Genomic DNA, 22,470 nt, shown 5'->3' with positions numbered 1-22,470 from the left:
TGGAAGGACAAGTAAAGTTAGCAATTTTACAAAAGCCACAGCAAACATAACTGAGGAGGACCCACCCGTGCACCCGGGAAGTGGGGGGGGGGCTCAGAGAGAGCACCTAGAATTTTGCAGAGGGCCTTCAGCAGAAGAGATTAAAATCAGACTTAAAATGCTGGCCAAGGCAGTGTGAATCAATTTGTAAACGATGGATGTGCCCACTGGCTGGCTTCCAGGGAAGCTACAGGCAGGAAGCTGCCTCCCTGAGATGAATAAGTCAGTGCCTTCCTGTGAAGGGTAATGGCCTCACCTCAGTGGGGCTCAGATGACAGAATACAACAAGGTGACAGGGGTAATATGAACGTCCTGTGATAAATTAAAACCTACTATCACGAAGAGATTTATTTTTTTTCACCCTCAAAGAGAGGATTGTCACTTAACAGGATCACTGTATAAAGAAGCATATCCCCCGGCCACTGAGGTCCCCAAAACAGCTGCATCTGAAAGGGATTGAGCTCAGGTTGCTGAGACAGGGACAGATGGTTCAGATCACGCAAAGGACCCCAACCAGGTCCCAGTAAGAAAGGAAATCTCAGAAGGATCCAATCCAATGTTCAGCTATAAGAAAACAGCTGAAACTGGGTAATTTATAAACAATAGAAATGTGTTTTTCACACCTCTCTGGACATTATAGATCTGAGACTTAGACACTAACAGGTTCAGTATTTAGGGAGGGCAGACACCTGCCTCCAAGACAGCATCTTAAATGCTATGTCCTCTAAATGGAGAAAGAATGTTGTAGCCACGAATGGCAAAGGGCTATAAAGGTAGAAGACAGGTTTAACTGGTTCCCTGTGATCCTTGCTACAAGGTCAGCATAATGTGAACTGTGAAGGCTGTAGGATCCATCTATTCCATTACCTTCGCTGAGCAGAACACCTTGAATCCACCTATGAGCGAATGTTTGCTCGCTCGGTCTTTTGCAAGCCCTATTCAGGCAATTCGTCCTGACCTCTAAATGAAACACTGGGATATAATGCCAAGAACCTTAGATTCTCAAAATGGAAGATTAAACTTTGGGGGTGGGGGCAGGGGTTGGTATTAAAAAAGAAAAAACTCCACTTGACAATGAACTTGAGAAGTGGAAGAGGTTTTTTTATTTCTGATGGAATCCCCGGGGCCAAGTAGATGGCCCAGTACACATTAAGAGTTCAGTAGGGCTGGAGAGATGGCTGGGTCATTAAAGGCTAGGCTCACAACCAAAAAAATATAAGAGTTCACTAAACATCTGATGAATAAGAAGATGTGGGGCACCCTTCTGAGAGTCTGTAAACTGTAATAGAGACAGAACTATCATTAGAAGAGCTTCAGGCATAACTCGATCGGTGGAGCATTTTTTTTTAAAAGATGAGACAGGGAGAGTTGGTGCATTCTCCTTTCATGCTAGAAAAGCAATACAATTCAACAACAAAATTCTGAATTCTTGCGTGGAGAAACCACTCCTAACCCTCAAGGTTGAGGAACAGAAACAACATTCATGCATGTATACGAGACATCCTGGTCACACTCATCAGTTTACCCCCTCTCATCTTCCACCCACCCCTAACAACCTTCCCTCCACCAAGTCCTCATCCACTTTTATGTCTTTTTGGTTTTCATTTTGTGACCCAGGAAGTTTGACTAGCATGGTTTATGTGGACGTGGGTGTGAAGCTTTCCAGTGGAGCATGAAGACAATGACTTTTCCCCCAGCAACTCTCTATCCCATTACCTTTGCTGAGCAGAACTCTTTGAGTCCATCTAGGAGCAAATGTTTGCTGGCTCAGTCTCATGCAAGGCCTGTTCAGGCAACTGTAGCTTATATGAGTTAATGAGTGCCACAGACCCGTCAAGCCCTTATAAAGTGATTCACAACTGCCCCGCCCTGCCAATTACCCAGCTCTTACATCCTTCTCATTCCTTCTTCCACTGTGTTCCCTGAGTCTTAGGAAGTAAAATAGGTGCCCCAAAAACTTACCGCTCGACAGTCACTGTTCTCAGCACCTTGACCAGCCAGGAATCTATCCTGATCACTCTTCGCTGCACAGAAAACTGTTTTGATCAAGGCAAAGGACGGAACTAGTCTGAAAATATAAACAAAAGTAAGTGTTCAGAAGGCAGTTTGAGAACATGTCCACTTACCATGTCTTCCTCAGGGTTGAGCCTTCCCAATCCACAGGACCAGGCATGAACTCTGTCCAGTGGAGCAGTCCATAGATACAACTAGAAATCATTTGGCCACACCCTGTTGAGGCAGTAAGAACATCTTGCCTGGCAAGATTGTATGGTCACATACAAGGGCCAAAGCCAGAGAAGACCTTTGGTCATTCCTCCATATTACCACCAAGGTTCCTGCATGGCAACTTACAAGAGTCAGGAAGCGTCCAGCTGAGTGCCAGCATGGTTCCTCTGTATTCTGAAACTGAAGGATTTGGCATCTTCAGTAATAGGGCTTTACCATCTCGCGCTGGTAGGCATCCATGGGCATTGGACTTTATCTGTACAGTTTGGGGAACCCCGGGGCCTTCCTAGCCAACAACTCCTAGGAAGGTATCTCTCATCTGGCAGTGGAATTTTTATTTAATAACCTGTGGCTTCAGGAGTAGCATCGTATACCCATGCATAACACTTACATTCAAAGCATTTTGTTGTCGTTGTTTTGTTTTGTTTTGTTTTGTTTTGTTTTGTTTTGTTTTTGAGACAGAACCTTACTGTTCAGCCTACTTGCTTGGAATTCACAAATTCACCTGCCTCTGCTTCCTAAGTGCTGGTATTAAATGTGTGTGCCACCACATATAACCAGTCTTTTACAAATTATGTTTGATCAGCTTTAAATTAGTGAGTTTCCATGTGACTTAGTCACGAATCTTCAGTGTGAGTCAAGCCTTTCCTTTAATCTGTGCCTTCTTTCCATCCTTCAACCAAGTCCATGTTAGACCTTGCTATCGACTTTGTTTTTCTGACTCTGATTTAATCTTTTCAGGATAGGAATAGCTATAGGAGCTGCATTATCATTCTTCTTTTCCTCTAGATTGGAAAAAAAAATGTCATTAAATAGAATTTTCTTGTTTCCCCAGAATTAAATTCAAGAGCAAAGCTAAGGACTACAATATGTCAAGGGAGCTGCCTGCACAGCTTACAGGGATACTAAGGTGGAATACACCTTACCTCCACCTCCCTCTGGCTACTTTATGAAGAAAACTGAGAGGGCAGTGTGGCCGGTAGCATACTAACGAGATACCATTCCTTGGGCAGGTGGAGAACTTGTTCCTGAAAATCAAAGGAAGAGAGCTTTAAACGAATCAATTCATTTTTAAGAATGAGGTGTCTACCTGACAGCAAGAAGAAAAGTTCATTCTCCAGTGGATAACATATTTGAGCATCACACGTGGCTCCCTGAGCCAAGAAAGAGTTGGAGAGTGTGACAAGGCAGAGCAGAGGTGGCAAGGCGGCTATCTGGTTCCACTATTTGATGCGATCCGGACAGGTGAATCTCCAGACTCAGTTGACACTTCCAAGCTAGGCAGGTGGGCCCGAATACAATTTCTGAATGGGAAAGACAAAGCCAGATGTCTAACATGAGGAAGTATATAATGGGAAGGAAAGGACTTGGAAGGCCTTCAGAAGAGCCTACATGAGACTAAGACAAAAATTATATGCCTGCTACACAAGAGGGCCTTCGTGACGGCCTCAGCGGACCAAGTAGGGAACTGGGCTTCACCATAGACAGAGAACCAGTAAAGCATTTGCTCTTGTTCCTCCACGAGGAAAAACTGTCCAGAAGATTGCGGGTAGAGAAGTTGATTATTTGTGGGGAAAATGGAGGAAAGGGCTTTTGAAACAACGTAAGATTATCTAAATAACTGAAGGTCACTAGAGCTTTCTACAGTCAAGTCAGCACATTATTAAGATACCTGTTAATACCTATACATAATTAGGTACCATGATACTTAATTGCATCATAGTATATTGATGGACGGTAACTGGAAGCCTATACTGAAGTGAACTGAAACTCCTCAATAAATGTATTTAGTTGTATCTTTCCCCACTTCCTTGTTTATTTAGAATGAAGAGGGACATGCAGTTGGTATTTAGTATTCTGCTCCCTTTTCCTCCTTGTCTGGATAATTCTGAGATTATACATTCTCAGTACTTAACACCTCTTGAGACTCTACACAGAGAGACAATACAACAACCTGAACAAGCAACTTGATGTTCCTCGAAGGCTCCCCTACCATGCTTATGCAGTGACAGAACTGATGTACACCAGGGGCCTCTGTGTAGATCACCAGAAACAACTACAGAACCTTCCACAAGGAGTGGGCTAGATGGTGAGGACATGGCTATGTTAAACCTCCGAAGAGAGGGCTTGCTATTCCTTGGCAATTGGACACAGGGAGAGAATTTATCCTGGTGGGAGATGATGCCTATAAGTCACCATCATTTATAATATGTCCTGATCTACACCTATAATAACTCATATCAAATTCTATATGGAGGAGTCCTAGACATGAAGTTAGGAGGAGAGCTATTAAGGAGACTTGGGAAATTAGTAAGCACCCTAAGGAAATGAACTCAGAATGAGACATCATAAAATAAGGAAGTGGGTGGGGTTAGTGGACACGAAGAAGAACACGCATCTCGGGGTCATGTCACAGCCCCTCAGGTGACGTTCATGTCAAGATGTGCTATCAAGTGCCATGATCACACTGCAGCTGGCAGACGAAGAAGAGGCTGGAAGGAGAGGTGTAGACTGGACCACCACCACCACCAAAAAAAAGGTACTCAGTAAACACTTATTAATGCGGAACGGAATGGTGACCTAAAGGGACTTCTCTCAGAGAGACCGTGAACTGCTCTGAAGTGCCAAGGAAAGAGATTTCATAGACTATGCCGAGAGGAATTTTAAAAGGATATTATCCTAATACTTCAGCATTAGCTCGTTTTTACCGCTTTGGCTATGTTGAACTTCCAGGCTAACTAGAGTCGGGAAGATTCCATAGTTAAGATTGAGTCTTATTACTGTTACTTATTACTAAATAATAATGGCTGGAAATTCAGCCCTGTGTTTAAACAGGGCTTTTCAATGTCTTAAGTCAAAGAAACGGGAATCCTGAGAACTCCGGGCTTTTCTATAGAACAAGGGGGCACCTTTTGGGTACAGACTGCATAGTTATAAAAGCCACCCAGAATGGTAGCTTAGTGTCACATTGAAGCATACTATTCTACAACACTCATGTTGCCAACCAAGGCAAATGCCTGGAATTTTTTTTTTTAATCTTTTCTTCATTTTGTAATCACAGATGATGAATTCCGGCTAATTTGACATGTTGTTTAAACTTTCATGTGTCCCCTAAATAAGTGAAATCGTAACCACAGAGCCACGACAGCATGGTGCTCAAGTCAGATGGTTGAGATTCCTCGAAATCTAGGCTGAAGTTTCCCATAGCCCATGACTAAGGTAAGTCTTGCATGCTTTATTTCACATGGCTTTTGCTGAGCAATTTCTCTCACCACTTGTAAAGCCCTAAAGAGCTATTAGTGGCGTTGAAGTGAGGACTTGCCCATTTTACATGGTTTTTTGTTTCTTGGGTATAAAAGAGAGCTTCTGCTCCAGGATGAAACTTAATTGCACCCAAAACTATTACCTCTAGGAACTCAAAAGTCCTCTGAATTACGGTGCTTTCTGGGAAATGAATTAGGAACTGCATTGGGGTGCCACGGCGACTTGGGTATCACACAACTGCTAAGCTGATACTGTGCACTTTCACCCCTGAGGGTCTGGGAAATAAGCACAAACAAAATAGTCAAGAGCTTAAAATTTAGCTGTGGGAAATTTATTGCAGCTAAATAGAGAAGAAAACAGCTGATCCCTGGGGAAGCAAGCAGGCTGTAATGCAGGATGCAATTTGGAGCAGCGGTAAAGTAATTCCCCGGTACTGTGTGCTCGGCAGTCACTGCAAGGAGAGAAACGGACCTCTCCACTCCATCATCTGGGGAATTCAGGGATTCCCAGCACAAAGACCCATCAGTTGAAGGGCAAAGTGACAGAGGATTCAGGGAGATGGGTTCGCTAATGGATGGGGGAATAAATTCTCCCAGAACACTCACTCCCCGTTCAGATCACTGGAAATGGAGTCACCCTTCAAATAATCTGTATGCCTGTTTCTTTTTTCCATTTTCAATTTATAATAACAATAACGACCTAGACATAGGACATTTCCTGGGTCTTAATGACTGTCTGAGGTTAATGGCCCTCAACTACACCTCAGGCCATCAACCCCTCCCAGCTGGTCATTAATCTCCAGGAAGCACCCTGTTCCAGGGTCATTATTGTTTCCGTATCAACTATACCTTAAACGCTTTATGGATTCTGCAGATACATATCTTTTGCCAATAGAGGTTATAAAACTTGTTTAGAATTCCAAAATTATCTTGAGCTTTACCTCTCAACAATGTTTTTCTTCTAAACCCAAACTGGCCTAAGAAAACATGCAACTTTATTTTTGTTTATTTATTTACATTTTGTCGACAGAGTTCAACTCAGTGTTACAGTATGTCAAAGATCAATTAATGTTGGAGGGAAAGATTACCTTTAAAGGAGAATTCCCTAATGAGGAATAGCACAATCTAGCCTTTGAGAAGATGTTATCCATGAAAACAGCTCCCTCCAATGATGTGCATGGTTAGGTGGTACGGGCCACATTTAACAAACAGAATTTTCTGAGCACATGTAATTCAAAACCCTTTTTTTTTTTTTTTTTTTTTTTTTTTTTACTTTCACCAGAAATATTCCAGTCTATACACAAATATCATAATAAGCATTTGTTTGGCTACAGAATATTCTATATAAGGAGGGATTGAAACAAGGGTGAAATACAACTTCTAGTAGATATAGCAACTAAGCTTCTAACCCTACAACTAAAGGTAGGGTAGTTTCTCCAGAAGCTTTGAGGATCTAGAGAGCTCCTGGACAAAGGAGGAAGACAGGGTTAACACAGGAATCCCAACTAATGGCAATAGGTCCATGTCCCAATTAAGCAGGGAAGCCATAGAAACCTGGAGTCAGGCATTTAAAGTCTGTGCTGGCTAGTGCTTGTCAACTCAACACCAGTCACGTGGGGAGAGGAAACCTCATTTGACGAATTGCCTCCCTCAGATGTGGGCCAGTCTGTGGAACATTTTATTGATTTCTGATTGATATAGGTGGTTACCATATCTGGGCATGTGGACGTGAGCTGTACACAAACAGTAGTTGAGCAAGCCAGAGGAGGCAGGCCAGTAAGCAGTGTTCCTCTGTGTTTGCTACTGAAGTTCCTGCCTCCAGGTTCCTGCCTTGGCTTCCCTCGATGGTGGAGTGTAACCTGTAAGCTAAATAGACCCTTCTCTTGCCAAGTCAGTGTGCGTCAATATCTTATCAAAGCAATAAAAACCAAACTAGGACAAGGACCTTGGAGACTGGTAGAAACACTAGTTGGGCCCCAGCTTTGGAGAAACATGGGGATTGTCAGACGCATGCACGGGGATTCTGCTGAAACCCTCATGTAATGCAGAATTGGAATTGCTTTGCCAGCTCGTTAGTCCAGATCCTGAAACTGATGAATATAAGACACCAGAGCACAAGATCAGAGCAGATGTTACAGCAGGAGCTGGGTGACTTATTTGCACAAAGGAAGTATTTTCCTCTATGTTGTACAGGCTGAGTGTCCAAGACCAAGATGTTACACTGGACGGTTAATTCAGCTCCCAATGAGGGCCCCACTAGAAACCTGATATGGTTTATTGTGTCTTATAAGAATTCTGGTCCCAGAGTAATGGTGTTGGGAGGCTGTGAAAACCTTAAGGGGTGGCACCTACTGGGAAATCATTATGTCACTGGGGTCACTGCCTTCACCAAGAACCAATCCTGGCCTCATAGAGTAAGTTCTTATCAGTATGGGTTATTAAAAAGCAAACATACTTTGAGAACTTGGCCTTTCTGAACTTAGCTACTTTCTTCTTTTTTTTTTCTCTCTCTCTCTCTGCAATAGTAAGATGAAGCCCATGGAGACTTTGACAAAATATTTTTTAAATGGTGGATTTCTTCATCTTCTGGACTCTAAAATTGTTATTTTCCTAAAGAACCCGTTTTAAAACATAAGGTCCAGATTCAAGCATTTTGTTGTAGTATCAAAAACATGACTAAGACCTTTTTCATGCTCTTCAGAGATCTTCCCTCTTGATATAGTCTAACTTGGAAAAAAATCTCACATATCATTCTGTTTAAAAAAAAATCATATAATTAATATTATCACTATGGATTTAGCTTAGAGGATCTTCAAAAAATTAAGTATAGAGCTACCATGTGAGTCACACGTGGCATCTAGATAAAGGAAGCACATGCTACGCTATTATGTGATAGCACATCACAGTTATGCCTTCACATCAATATCTACTGCAGCACCATGCACTATAGCTGCAGAGTGTATATATGTATGTATGTATGTATGTATGTATGTATGTATGTATGTACGTATGTATGTAGTAAGTCCAACCACACAATAGATTAGCATATGAGGAAAATGCAATATATACCATGCTGGGAATGGAAGGTTCAGGTCATGGGAGGATATTACCCGAAACTGATAAAAAAAAAAAAAAAATTTCGAAGCAAACACCTACATCGATCACCCTGCAGAAAAATCAGCTCTAACTGGATCAAAGGTCTCAACAAGATACCGTGAATCTGATAGAAGAGAAAGTGTGGAATAGTCTTAAACTCGTTGGCATGGGAAAAGACTTTCTGAACAGAACACCACTAGCACAAGAGCTAAGACCGGCAATTAATAAATGGGACCTCATGAAATCAAAAAGCTTCTGTAAAACAAAGGACACCATCCTTTGGGCAAAGCAATGACCTATAGAATGTAAAAAAAAAAATCAAACAAATTATACATCTCATAAAGAGACAGTAACGAGAAGAAACCAAAAAAATTGAACATCAAGCAAATAGCTCCATTTTTAAATGGTGTAAAGAACTAATCAGAAAGTCCTAAAAAGAGGAAACATAAATGGATAAGACACACTTGAACGTTCAGCATCCTTAACCATCAGGGAAATGCAAATTAAAACCATCCTGAAATTTCACCTTACCCAAGTCAGAACAGCCAAGATCAATAAAAGAAGTCACAGCATACGCTGGCAAGGTGCAAGAAAATGGGAGTGCTTGCTTGTTGCTGGAGGTAGTGCAAACTTGAACAGTCATTGCGGAAAGCAATGCGAAGATTCCTCTAGAAGCTGAGAACGCATCAGTCTCCACCTGTAGCAAGCCTCTTCATGTTACCACAGAGACATTTGGTCATTCACCTTCATTGCTGCTCCATCCATAGCAGCCAGAAATTGGAAACAGTCTGTGGTAACGAAATATGGCACATTTATACAATGGGAGACTGTTTAGCTGTTATGACAAATTAAATTATGAAACTTGCAGGTAAATGGATGGAGCTAGAAGATAATCATCCTGGATAAAGTGACCCAGACCAAAAAAAATAAAAAATAAAAAGAGTTAGCTTTTAAGCTTTCAATATGTGTCTAAAGAATCTGAATCACTGCAGAGATTAGGTACCTAGTAAGGGACCAGAGGAGAGGGTCTTCCAGGGGAAGAGAAAAATAGAATATAGTGTTATGGAGAGATAAAAGGGAAACTAGAATGGGAGAATTAAATGGGCAGGGAGATAGGCAATCAGAGTAGAAGAGGAAATACGGGGAAAAATACTAACACTAATGGCCTTTTAAAATAGAAACCTACTACTATATAAGACTCCTGAAATATACACACATGTGAAAGGAATTTAAATGGAGTCACCAAATAAGGGTGAGACAGTGCCCCAATTGGATATCAGATGCCACCAAATAAAACCTCCAGATTTGCCAGGAATGGGTGACAGACATCTTGTTGAGTTGTTGGCCAATGGACTCCCTTAAACAACACAGTCTATTGCCAACACTATGCTCTCCACAACTGTGCTCTCTGACGGGAGGGCCCTATCTCTGAAAGCAACGCTTACACCATCAAATACGGAGAATTAGCTCTGGTGTCCTACTGAATACTTGTCAAGATGCTAGAAGTTACTATGCATGCTACTGAAGAAGAAAAGCAATCATCAGTATCATCCAGCTACAAACCCTAATGACCTATGACAGCAACCTGCCTGAAAGATATACAAAGTCACAAGAGTAACCGACATTTTTTACTGGATGTAAGGCCCACTCTGTGAGTTAGAACCCATATCTCACACTGCAAAAGTTGGGACATGAGACTAGATATGTCATGAGCTCTTGTAGAGTTATTATTCTGCTAGAGAAACATAGTAATAAAATGACCCTAATGACATATTGGTGTCCCGGTAGATCAGGGCATCACTCAACCCCCATCAGAAGAGTGTTTTCTTGCCGAGGATGGGAATTAACACAAGACTAACACTTGGGAAATGTACAGAGAATGAAATACTTTTGAGCACTCATTCCTGGGGGGGTGAGGAGGTTGATGAAGACATCCCAGCCCAGGAATGAGTGCTCAAAAGGGTTATGTCTTCCCCTCCAGGCCCAAGGATTTATGCAGAAGAGGAAGTAGAAAGATAGAAGAGCCAGGGTTCATTAATTACTCCAGGCAAACCATGTCTTCCAAACACAGCAGGATTGATGAAAATGCAACTCAACTCATGGAAACTGTGGAAGAAAAGTGGACACAAAGTCTCATTCCTAATAGAGAGAGAGAGAGATTTTGTTTTTGTTTTGTTTGGATATTTTTCCCTATTTTTTGTTTGTTTGTTTGTTTGTTTTGTTTTCTGAGGAGTGTTTTGGGGTATGAAAGGAGAGAACAAAAACATGAAGTTGGGTGGGGAGTGAGGTGTGGAGGATCTGGGAAGAATTGTGGGATGAAAAAAAACATAATCAAAATCTATTTTATGGAAAAATTAATAAATAAATAATAAAAACAACTCAATAAAAATAGCAAAAAAAATCATGTTGCTTTTGCATATTTGTTATCGCTCAAGAAAGCAAGACAAAATGAAAGAAGAATTCTCCTTTGGGGAGAAAAAGGTCTGTGGACAAAACCCAAGTGTTTTTGTTGCTCAGAGAGAGAATCACCCTCTGAGCATGGGTGGTGTCTTCTCATAGCAGTTAATAGAAATTACCTGGCCTTGTCTTCTGGGCCATTTGTGTGGGATGGTCTTCGAATAGATAAGAGGGGGCTCACTTTCCTCTTGTCAAGGAGTAAATTTTATCACACCATTTGTCCTCTCTGAGACTGCTGTTTGAGATGAGGTGCCAAGGGTCATTAGGAGTTAGACTCCAACTGTTTGTACAAGGCATTACAAGGCCCTAGGTCAGGCTCCAAGCCGTGAAAGTTGATTGCTAGAGAGTGGGAAAATTTGCTTTTTATTTTTGACCCTTTATTTAATTTGGCCTTTTGCCTCTACTTCCCCCCCCCCATAATGGCAGGGGGTGGACAAGGTCAAAATCAGGACATTGGCAGAAAAATGAATAGAGCTGTATATCACTGTGTTAAGCAAGAAATTAAAGCATTGCGCATTTTCTCTCATATGACGAACCTAGGGGTAATAGAAGGGGACTGTGAGAGAAAAGACAGGCACTTGGGGGACCAAGGCAACAAGGTCAGGGACATGACCAAAGTGTGTTATGCCCGTGTGTGAAAACATCAAACAAAACCCAGCCTTTTGTACAAATAATATGCGGTAACAGTAAAGTTCATAATTCCATCATGGTGCTACATTATCAGTACTTTAAAGTACTGAGCGCCTCGAAAAGGCCACACCTCCAAATTCCATCAAATTAGGGTCAGTTATTTAACCTATGAATTTGGTGACAGCTCAGGAGATGGCCCAAGAGGTAAAGGGCTCACTGCATAAGTTACAGGATTAGGCTATGGTCGTGCACGCATGTAGTTGGAGCACTTGAAAAAGGGTAAGTCAGGAGGATAATGGGTTCAAGGCGAGCATGGGCTACATCCCAAGACTTACAACTGCCTGGATCTTCTGCTCCAGGGGAATCTAATGCCCCCTTCTGGCTACAATGGGCACCTCACTTATGTGAACACACACACACACACACTTTTGTTTAAATAAAAAATAAAATTTAAAACTTAAATATATTGCATAGAATGAGAACAAATTTTATGTAAGTGAAAATAATGCTTGTATTACAGGAACACTTTAAGTTCATAACTATCCTGGGAGAGCGTGAATCTAGAGTCACTGTGAGGGTGACATGAGTGAGTGAGGTGTGACAGTCAGAGTCCTAAGAGCCCGTGTAGCTTTGGATGGTAGAAAGCAAAAGCCAAGCCACATAGGGAGCACCATAAACTTAGTGTCAAGAGTTTGGGTTTCTTTTAGAAAGTGCTCAAACTGGGCCCTAAAGACAAGCATTCCAGACTCTTAAGAACAAATGCGGATAATCGTGAAGGAAATCAAACTGAGCCAAGATTAGTGAGAGACAATGAGTTCCTCATAGTTCTACTGTTAGTCGCCAGTCCTTGTAAATAACTACTATTGTTGTTGTAAAACACCATGAACAAAAGCACCTCGAGAAGGAAAAGGCTTATTTCCTCTTACAGCTCACAGTGTATCACCAAGGAAAGCCAAGGCAACAACTCAAGGCAGGAACCTGGAGGCAGGAACTGGATACCTCTTCGTGGTTTGTTCTACATAGCTTATTCAGTTTGCTTTCTTAGACCGCCCAGGACTACTTGCACCAAAGTAACACTGCTCAGAGTGGGTCAATTATTAATCATCCATCATTAATCAAGAAAATGCCCATTGCCTCTTCCCAGATGACCCTAACTTGTGTCAGTTGACAAAACATACAAACAAACAAAGTATATAAACACTCCATAGGCAGGGTTCTCTAAAACAAAAACAAAAACAGAATCAACAATGTGTGTGTGTGTGTGTGTGTGTGTGTGTGTGTGTGCTTGCACGAGTGTGCATGCGCATGCATGCGTGCATATTCTTACTACAACAGCTTATAACTGTAGGGGATGGGTAGTCTCACAATGGCTAAATACATGAGACACTGAGAACCAAGTAGCCCTTGAGCCTGGATGCCTTACCTGTCCCAATCTGATGCTGAAGGCCTAGAAGACTCCCAGAGAATGGTTGGGTCTTAGTCCATACTAGAAATCTGAAAAATCTGGGTTCCAGTGTCAAAGGAAGGTGGCAGCAATAACATCAGGATTGGGGTGTAGCATACTCACCAGCAAAGAGCAAGGCAATATCTTCTCGGACCACTTTCTGTCTCAGCCAGCTTTCAGAAGGTGCTGTCAGTCCAGGGAAGGTCATCTCTGTTAAGCCTTCCTGGAAATGCCCTCACAGAGCCATCAGAGGCTCGTCTCTTAGTTGATTCCAAATCCTGTCCAGCTGACAACCAAGAACCATCACAAGCCCACCCCTTGTCAACACAACATTCAGCTACATCTTCTTGTGCCATGCCTAATTTTCACATGAAGAAAGTTACAAAGTCATAGTTCCACCTAATATCATGCCCTGTGTACAAATATCTCACAGCCTCGGGGCTGCCCCTCCCAAACATCCTGGGATGGAAGTGATGGTTAACATAACTGCTTCTTCCTACACCTTGATACAAGCCAGGAGAGCTAAATGAAGACCCTACAAGCATACCCATGTACTAATTCCCACAAGCTGTCAATGCCTCATCACCTTAAATGTCCAAAAGTCCTTTACAGTTGCTATTAAAACAGGAAGACCATCCTGAGCCACATTTATTTAATGGTCTTTACGAAAAAAGAAAGATGAGGATCAGAGAGGGAAAAGGCAATAGTTAATGCAAACAAAAGCTAGACGATCCAAATATTTGAAGATTCTATGTTCTTAGCTTTGATGCTGAAGGAAGGAGGTATGAACCTAGGAATACAGGTGGCCTTTAGAAGCTGTAAGACTTTAGGAGCTGAGACACTCCTTCTCGGATCTCTAAGACCTGCCCACATCTTGACTTTTTGATCCAGTGAGAACATTATCAAACTTCCAATCTCTAACTACATTATTATAATTTGTGTTATGTTACATAACACAAAACTTCATGGTAATTTGTCACAACAATAATAATAAAAAAAATCTAATGCAATGAAAGCCCAATAAGGGGTCTCACTATAGGTTCTTTATACCTAAAGGAATACTTTGGAGTGATGTGAACTCTTATCTGGAAAATTGGAGGCATGGCACAGGTTAGCTAGCTGTATCACCAGCTGAGCAAAACACTGGAAGCTAGGTGTGCCCCTGTCCAATCTACAAGCACATGGAAGTGTTATAACCACACCGGTTGTGTTAGCTGAAGAGTCACCTACAGAGTGCACAGAAATGTGTGGTTTACACAGAAACCTGCATTCAGAAGAAACGTGTTTGGTTTGATGTTCTTCTGTGCCAGAGTTGATTAATTTTGCTTAATAATAATCCTCCTGCAATGTTGGGGATTGAATCCAGGTCCTCATGTATGCTAGGGTAACGCTCTACCTACTTTTGAAGTACTAAATTCATTTATTTACTTATTTACTTCTTATTTATTTATTTATTTTGGCCAAATGGCTCTGCATTTTCATTTTGTGCCCAGTCCTGAAAACCATGTGACATTTCATGGTCAACAAGACAAGTAAGAGGAGGAAGCAGAATGATAAAAATCTTAAACACTGAGAGAAAAACAATGAAAATCCAGATTCGACCTACATTTGAGAAAACATCAGTTAAAACAGCATCCAGGCTCCAGAGAGCAGGGAGCTAGCCCACAATGGTGTTCATTATTGTTCTACTTCCCTTCCTTCCCCTGCCTAAGTAGGTATGTAAGATCGTAGGCAGGCGCCTGTGGAGGAGTCAGTGTGCATCTCGTGTGTGCAGGTGAGCTGTTTGTCAACTTGCGACAAGCTAGAGTCATCTGAGAAGAAAGAACCTCAATGGAGAAGATGCTCCCTCCCATCAATTAGCCACTAGGTAAGGATTTATTTGATTGACATTTATAAGGGAGAGCCTAGCCCATTGTAGGCTGTGCTCTCCCTGGGCAGATGGTCCTAGAATGCGTAAGAAAACACTCTGAACAGACCATGAGAAGCAGGCCAGTTTGCAGTGCTCCTCCGCAGTCTCTGCTTCGGTTCATGCCTCCGGGTTCTTACCTTGAGTTCCTGCCCTGGCTTCCCATGGTGACGGGCTGTAACCTGTAGGTCAAATAAACCCTTTCCTTCCCTCGCTCTTCCCCAGCTTGGTCGTGGTGTTTTACCGCGTCAACAGACACCTAAGTCGGACAACATGGAAAGAGCTGCCGGCAAAGCTTCCTTCCCCTGGCAGTCTTGCCCGTCTAGCGTGTCTGACTCTCTGGGTACAAAAGCCTGAAGCACAGTGAGTTCAATGCTTCGAGTATTTACCGCCAAGCCAGTGCGTTGTTTTGTAACTGAAGTTGAGCAGGAAAAGTCATGAGGTTTTTCAAATTCCCACTTGGGGAAAGCAAGCTTTAGAGGGCAGTAGGAAATCAAATTATCTAAGGGTTGGCGTTTGTTCAAGACAATGACTTTATAATCAGTTCAGACTGGAGAAGCTGAGGACAAAAACTCTCAGTGAGACCTTTACAGAGCCTCATTATTGTCTTTATTAATCAAGCAAGGAACTAAAATGTCTCCAATATACGATTTCCAGAAGGAAAAAATAAACTCATGACAGTACTTGAACTGTGTAGGCTTTTGGCAAGCCCAGAGCACCCACAGCAGTAGCTGAGGTATGTTCACGGGGTAAGAACACTCCTGGTTTCTTTAAAGAAGTATACTGCTGAACTTTTAACTTGCCTATCCTATCTATTATTTTAATAGCTTTCAGTCCCCTACCTTCATAAGGGTAACTGAGATCTGTGGTATGAATATAAAGCCTGAGGAACCAGTTCCTTTCATGGGAGACCCTCTGTCCTGAGGCCTGCCCCAGAAGCTAGAGAACCTCCCAGAGTGAGTGGACCCTGAGTTGCTGACCCCAGACAATCTTGACTGCTATGTAAAAAGCATGATCTGAAAGGCCCTTCAAATTTCAGAGATTGGCAATAGCTGTGTGATGGAGGCAGATTTGATCCAGGTGACAGAAAGGAGAACTGGATGTTTTCAGGACCCTGCAGTTTCTGAGAAAGAAAGAGATGAGACTGGGTTTTTTTTTTTTTTTAACATAGTTACATTTAAGGATATGGTGAGGCATCTCACCCAGAAAGAAGGCCAGCGAGCAACACCTACTCAGAGGAAATGGTACCAAGTTGTGATGCTGGAGAACCATAGCAACCTACTCACAGTAGACTGATAAGTCATCAAACCAGATATAACCTTCAAGTACAGTGGTTCTCAAACGTCCTAATTCCGTGACCCCTTAATGCTGTTCTTCATGTTGTGGCGACTCCAACCATAAATCTATTTTTATTCTTACTTCATAACTATAGTTTGGCTACTGTTATAAATCTTAACATAAATATCTGATACGCAGATGGTCTTAGGCAGCTCCTGCCAACCCCCCTGGGGGGTCATGACCCACAGGTTGAGAATCTCTGTTCTAATAGGACACTAAGAGGCCAGCCCTAAGGTAAAGGCTACAGCTGAGGAAGGCTGGTGACATCTCTCTGCATGTGAAATGCACACTCCTCTTCAAGCAGCTGGCCATGATTCCAAACATCTACTAGCAGAAGAAAGAGAATTTGAAAGTTCTGCTTGATTGATACTGGAAACCAGGACCCTCATCTCTGGAGCCTGAGTGGTGTCTGTATCTGATTCTGTTTTTCTCTTTTGGATGCTCTTCTAAACAAATATTTTACAGGAGGCACACTCTAGATAGATAAATAAACAGCTTGTGGGATGAGAAAGCTACTTGACTATTGTATGGGGGGGGATGGATGTGTTCCCCCCACTTCACATTGTCAGTGATGTTCCATTTTGTTTGTTTTGTTTTGAAATAGGCTCTCCCCATGTAGCCCTGGATCTCCTGGAGCTCACTATGTAGAACAGCCTGGCCTAGAACTCACAGAGATTGCTTGCCTCTGCTCCCATCATGCCTCACACTGGGATGGTCCCAAAAGCTCTAACCTTCTTTAGTGCCAGTGGTATGGATACCTCAGAGTATTACATTTCCAGGTATTGTTCCTCCTGTATCAGACCTATCTTTCTTTTTCAGATTGCAGAGTCTCAGTAGTCCTCCATCCACCCCCTCTCTTTCATTTACGCCTTACTTTTGGGATTGCTTTCCCTCTCTATACTCCTCCCTTCCTCTCTCTTCTCCTTTCCACTCCCCTGTATCCATAGTTCTTTCTTGCAGATTCAGTATTTCATGAGTGTATAGTGCTCTCAAACCATGTCTTTGTCCACCTTGTATTTTTTTCTTTTCTTTTCCTTGTTTTAAAATCCTTGAGGCTTATGTTATATATCAAGAATAATATTTCCTATAATGCATCATAAAACTCACAGTCTCGTAGCTTAGAGTGTACATTTCTCTGGTTCAGAATCCTATGTTGTCTCAACTCTGATTATAACAATCTTGTGTTCATATTTTTTAAATTATACCTTAGGCATACCTGGTTAAAAGTTATAATCCAAATGATAAAGATATATTGAAATACTACTTTCCCATCTTACCCTTGACATTACCCTTGACCCTTCCTGTCTGCACATATGATTTTTTTTTCAGAGTCTTCTTGGTTATTCTCGACAAATTATTTTACCATATGTATGTTATATTTTTAACTCTTTCTGAAGAAAAGCCTACAGGATTGTTATTAAAACCGGGCTATGCTGAATCAGGGTTAAACAGTCTGTCATCTTTATAATAAGATTTTCTGCTGGAGAACAGGCTGTTGGCCTGTCCTCTACGTCTGTGTTTGTCAGAAGTGGTCCTTTCTAAGTTTTCTTTTGTAATCTTTGTGTATTGTCCCTTAGGTTTCCCTAAGGATTACACAAGAGGGAAAAAGACAAAGTTCTGTACCAACTGGAATGAGAACTCCGATTTATTCTTTATGTGTAGATGATAGGATCACAGCCTGGAAAACACAAGAAGAGAACCATCCTAGAAAGCAGTGAAAAGGAGGACAGGAGATAGCCCAACAGAAAGTTGACAGAGTATCAAATTATCACAGAAAAAAATCAGTAGCTCTTACATGTGCTTCAACAACCAAGAAAGGATACAAAAGAAAGGAAACAACCTTGACAGTGACAGCCATACCGCCATGTGGACACAAGCACGTATATATCACAGCATACGTCATAAGTCCTGCCCTTCACCAGCTTATCATGTGGTGGAAAGCGGAGAACCTAAAGTTGTATACGTTAGAAAAAAAATTATTTAAACTTTACGTCTGACACACATTGGCTGCATCTAAAAATTGTGATTCCTGCTGTTGTTTCCAATGGGCTATTGTATTTTCAGGTGTGTCCAAGCTTTGTGACATTGTGACAAGCTGTCATCCACAAAGTTCATAGCTGAGAAATGTGAAATCAAGCTAGAACACTCTCGCTAGGCAGTTGTCTCTAGTTTCTCAGTTTTTTGAGTAACACTCGGAAAAGGCTACTCTGCTGATACGTTAGATCATGTCACTCATTTGATGAATGTTCAGAGGAGGGGTGGGGATTTTGTTCCTTTCCTTTACAGACTCAGAATTTTATGAAACGATGTCTTAATTTTTATCAAACAAGGTAAGTTTTTCCAACTTGGAGACTCATGGTCCTTTGCTTCCTTTAGCGTCATAATATGATACTGGGTCCATTCATCAGTATATTTGTTTATCTTCTAATAAGAGCCTTTTCTCCTAGACCCACCATCTTTACGCATCGTGCCTAGCCCTCCTGGCTTTTTATTATTATTATTATTATTTATCGCAATTTACTAACTTTGTATCCCAGCTGTAGCCCCCACCCTTATCTCCTCCCAGTCCTACCCTCACTCCCCCTCTCCCCCCCATATGCCCCTCCTCTGATAGGGGAGGTCCTCTTCCCCTACTATCTGATCCTAGTCTATCAGGTCTCCTCAGGACTGTCTGGATCCTCTTTTTCTGTGGCCTAATTAAGCTACCTCACCAGGGGGAGGTGATCAAAGAGCAGGCCACTAAGGCCATGTCAGAGATAGCCCCTGCTTCCCTTCACAATAGTCATAAATAACATACGGCATTTTTTTATGAAAGCTGAAGCTCCAGTCAATACACAGTGCCACTATGTACCCGGCTGGTCCTTCCCCATCACCTAAGTCACAGGCGCTTTTAGAACGCCGTATTCTACACACCTCAGTCATTCAAATACTACCCTCGTGGTGCTTGCTACCTGTTCAGCCCCTACAATAATTACCAAATGTATGATGTTTCTATAAGATGAATACTGTTTATATTTTAAAATTGTCCTAAGCAATAGCTTTACATTTTAAAAATCATGGTGCCTGGGGTTTTACTATTTATTTAACTATTACTATTGTTTAATTATGTGTGTGCATGTATGTAAGGAGGTGCTTATACATGTGCCGGTAAACGCAGGTGCTTGTGGAGACCAAAAGAAGGTGTCAGATCCCCTGGGACTGGAGTTGCAAGCAATGATGAATCACCTGACATGGGTGCTGGGAACCCAACTTACAATGCTCTCTGCAAGAGCATTACGCAGTGGTCCCATTAACCATGGAACTATATCTCCAGCACAATTGTTACTATTAAAATTCATTTGCAAGTTTGGGGACATGTTATGGTTGGAGTAATAATGGCCCACCTTGGCTCATAGATTAGTCACTAGGGAGTGGCACTATTAGGAGGTATGGCCATAATTAGAATAGGTGTGGCCCTTCTGGAGGAAGTATGTCACTGGGGGGTGGGCTTTGGGGTTTCAGATGCTCAAACCAGGCCCAGTGTCTCTCTCTCTCTTCCTTCTGCCTCCTGATCCAGATATAGAACCCTCAGCTACCTCTGCAGCACCATGTCTGCCTGCGTGCCATCATGTTTCCCGCCATGACAGTAAGTGTAAGCAAGCCCCCGTTAATGGTTTCCCTTCATAAGAGTTATGCAATGTATTTCAGAGGACCTGGGTTTGCTTCCCAGCACCTAGTATCTGTAACTTAAGTTTCCGGGGACCCAATGCCTTCTTGTGGCCTCTGAGGGAATTAGGCATGCATGTGATAGACAGACATACAAGCTGGCAAAGCACCCGCACACATAAGATTATTAAAATTTAACATTTTTTTTAAATCTTCAAGTTGGCAGTGTTTTTTCTACACCCCGCTTAGAGTCATGTTAGACCATCACTTTTCTCATAATACACCTGCTAATATTCTCTGAGGAACAACACTGAATTTTGCCCATCACTGGGTCTGTTGTGCTCTCAAAGTCACTGTTTACCTCTGCTTATAATATCCTTCCATTATTTGGCAGAGTTGTTTCTCTACATTAGGATTCAAGTCGATAGAAAGTCACTGGCCTACCGAAGCACACTTAAATCACCAAAGTGACTGACTGTGCATCCGAATCCCAGAGCACTTTCTACCTGTCTCCACCAGAGCATCCACTCCATCTCAGGGTAGAGCACACACACATTTGTCTCCTTTGGAAAGCTCAGTACTGTGCTCTTCTTGGGTCATCCCATCACCTGGATCAGAACACACTACGTGTTCAACATTTTCCATTAACTAATTGAATAAAGATGGGATATATAGCCTCAACTAATGGGAAATCACTTAAGAGTATAAACATCCAAACATAACATTGCCTTAATTAACAAGAGATACTCAAACTCTTGACATTTAGAAAGGTCTCTGTCTAATAAAAAAAAATTGATCAATTTGTGTTTTCATAAATGACAAAAAAAAATCAGAGTTAGAAGACTTGGGAAAAGAGCATGAAGTCGAATTAGGGTATGTGTGAACTTTATGAGTTCATGTGCAAAGACTCTAGTCACTCTGCTTAGGATCTTCATAATTAAATAATGATCGTACTCTAACTGCAAATATGGAGAATAAAGCTATAGGCACAAATGCAAAATAAGCAAAGGGACTGAGAAAATGTCCAAGTACTGGATACACCAATGGGAGAACCAGCGTTTCCAGCTCCCACATAAATGCCAGGTGGAATTTATGCCAGAGGCCATTCCAGCCCGCCTGGCATTCTAGAGCTCAGAACATGGGCACAGGAGCTCCTCAGAGCCAAGCAGGCCTGATAGACTAGCCGGTGAGATCTGGATTCAGCTGAGAAACCCTGCCTCAATGAATAAAAGGCAAAGCAATGGGGAAAGGCTCTGGATGCCAGCCTCAGGTCTCTACATGTACACACACACACACACAGGTGTATGTGCACTTAAACCCACGAGCACACATGTACATTTGCAGGCACAGGCACCTGCACACACCACACGCAGAGGCACATAAGAAGAAATAAAGTTTGGCTAAGGTGTCTCCCACATGTGTTGTCAGTGGAGTGCTCAAGCACAAATGGGATAAATGTATCACGTGTTCTTATGCATGGGCTCCGAGGCCATCACAGAAGATGATAAAACCCAGAGGTCAGGGATGACCAGATCAAAGCTGCCTTCTGCACACGACAGGACTACTGCACTGTTGAATTGGTAACACCTGTGGTTGCCTGCGCCCATCTCTGCAGGACATGGAGAAAGTCGGCGCTCCAGGACAGGATGAGCAGGAATCTCCTTCCCTGACTCAGGTGCTTTGGACATCGGGTGGCTCCTGAGGAAGAGCAAGTCAGTTTTATTGGATATTAAATTATGCTGCGTTTGAATTTTGGCTTGCATATAACTAAGAAGGAAAAAGCCAGTCTGGGTCAAATAACAGATATATAAATATAGATATGTATATAGAGAGATACATATATTTGAGACATGCATATATACCAGAGATATCTCTATCTATCTCTGACTCTTTTCGGTAGCTCAAGTGTATGCTTTTGTGGATACTAGAAATGTATTCTGAAGGGGAATTCAAAGAGATTTTATAAATGAACCTAAACTTTACACAATAATAGTAACTACAAATGCAAAAATACACAGGAGATACAGTGTATGTGAGGAATAATTCTCTAATAAGATGTCCTCAACCCTCACTCAGCTATGAACCTCAAAACCAGACTTACCTATAAAAACATCCGATACACATTTAAAGAGAGGACAAACTCGGTGAGCAGAGAAGTTGGCTTTGCATTTTCCCACAGACCCCACCAAACAGCTGGAGGCACTCAGCCGTTTCCACTGAGGGCTCAGGGCTCAGGGCTCAGGGCTCAGGTGCACCTACCTGGCCAGCCCCCACAGCAAATGGGCACAGGCCCAGCAAATCCAGCAGGGGCTCCCAGCCTGGAATCAGGGGCAAGAGTTTCCCAACAGAGTTACACACAAAGGCAGAGGCATTTCTGACAGCGGGAGGTGAGACAAGAGATGAATCTCAGACACTCTTCCCTCCGG

Source organism: Psammomys obesus, unplaced genomic scaffold (genome assembly GCF_907164565.1).
Source record: "Psammomys obesus unplaced genomic scaffold, mPsaObe1.curated_primary_1811, whole genome shotgun sequence".
NCBI classification, from domain to species: Eukaryota; Metazoa; Chordata; class Mammalia; order Rodentia; family Muridae; genus Psammomys; species Psammomys obesus.
The sequence above is the reverse complement of the archived record's forward strand: the minus strand, read 5'-3'. Positions refer to the sequence as shown.